Source organism: Sinocyclocheilus anshuiensis, unplaced genomic scaffold (genome assembly GCF_001515605.1).
Source record: "Sinocyclocheilus anshuiensis isolate Anshui unplaced genomic scaffold, SAMN03320099.WGS_v1.1 scaffold1946, whole genome shotgun sequence".
Classification (NCBI taxonomy): Eukaryota; Metazoa; Chordata; class Actinopteri; order Cypriniformes; family Cyprinidae; genus Sinocyclocheilus; species Sinocyclocheilus anshuiensis.
The window spans coordinates 514,377-516,224 of NW_015546151.1; the positions used below are offsets into that span (position 1 = coordinate 514,377).

The window sequence follows — 1,848 nt, forward strand, 5'->3', positions numbered from 1 at the left end:
AAATCAACGCGTTTCAAAAAGGCGGGGCATAGAGGAGAAACAATAATGTACAGTATGTGGAAAATAATGTGTTTTTTTAACTTTAAACCACATAAACACATTTCATTACACCAAATACACAAAATAATGTTCTTTTTAGCAGCATCATATTTAAGGGATATAACCTTTTTTTGGTGGTTTGTTTTATTGCTCATTTTTAGGATGAAAGTCTTGCATCCCTCGTCGGGAGGTTTGGAAAGGATGAGTGGGAAATAATTGCAGGCTTCCTACCTGTGAGTGATTTATTTTAAAACGTTAATTCATAAATACTGAAGTGTTTCAGTGGAAATTTGTGGTTGTACATATTTGAGTCTGGAATTGTGTTTGCAGGGACGCTCTGCACAGGAATGTAAATACAGATTCACGGTTGTCTTAGACCCAGAGCTCGTTAAGGGAACCTGGACCAAAGAAGAAGATGAAAAGGTGAGCAATGTTTGGTGTATTTATTAGATCTTAATAAAGGATCAGGGCTGGACGTTTTATTTTTCCATTTTTTTTGTCGGAATATGATGCTGCACGACTGAACTGTATACACAGGGTGTCCGCGGGTCCTTAAAAAGTCTTAAAATGTCTTAAATAACGTTTTCCTAATATAAGGCCTTAAAAAGTCTTACATTCTGATTCGATGGGTCTTAATTATTTTTGGTCTCATTACCGCTAAAATATCTTAAGTCTGACGGACCTAATGACTTTACAATCATTGGACAGACCGAAGATTTTTTTCTTCCCCTGCGTCATGAGAGAGAATTGCAGTAAGTTAACAGAATACAAGGTCGCGCTGAGGCTCACTCTGTTTGTCTCAAGACTTCAGAACAAATGAGCGTGACAGCACACATAAACTCAGAAGAGAAACAGAGGTAAAAATTCAAAATGTTTAGTTTATTCATAACATGATATAGTTAAGTAACACCATGACAAGTGAGCTATTTTGCTCAATATTCTCACGACGCAAAAAAGCACCTACAGAGTGCACGCATTATGTGAAGTCTAGTGCGCGTGCGCATTTAGAGTGTGCTCTTTCACTGCATGATTCAGTCTATTAAAATACATTCAGAATGACCACAAATTCAAGACATGGGGGAGAAAATGTGTATATTTATACCACTTCATATAGTTAAACAAGTTCACACGGAAGAGTGCGTTTTTTTCTCTAAAAATTGCCATATACAAATGTGATATTGATTTTTTACAACAGTCCAAAAAACTAGAAGTTTTATTAAGAGACTTACGTTTTAGACACCATGTTGCCTGTTTTTGCACTATTTCGCCAACAAAAATAATTCCAAACAAAGCCACAGCGCTGTTTTGCATCTTTGAGTAACATGACAGCGTTTTGTTCCTCAACTGTTTAAATGATTCGGTTCAGTTTCAAAGACTCACTTATTAACAGTGACTTGCTGCCACCTACTGGTTTTAATTTCACATTTAAAGTATCTTTTCATTTTTTTAAATTATTTCAAATATCAGTATTCAATGTTTTATGTTTAATATATCAAAACATTATTTATGCATTTGTAACTGCAGGTTAAATGCATTCATGTTCTCATTAAGTGACTTACCGTCACTTACTGGTAGTTTAGTTGAGAAGTTTGTTGAAAAGTATGCATTTTTCCCCTCAACATTTCTTATTTGTATATTCATAAATGCATTGAAAACATTAATCTCATAACATTATTTATTGCAGTGTAAATTATTTAATCTGACTGGTAGCAGCCCTATAGTGTATATTTAATTTATTGATAAATTGTAATAATTTGACATGTAAGATGATGCATACATCTAAAAAGGTTAAAAATAGGCCTTTGTAAA

At 34.0% G+C, this 1,848-nt stretch overlaps 1 protein-coding gene across 4 annotated transcripts in view; it reads left to right on the plus strand.

The window, feature by feature from the left end:
* LOC107701278 (microtubule-associated protein 1A-like) overlaps nucleotides 1–1,848 on the plus strand; it is a 32,654-nt gene that overhangs the window by 27,309 nt on the left and 3,497 nt on the right. The window lies entirely within an intron of this gene.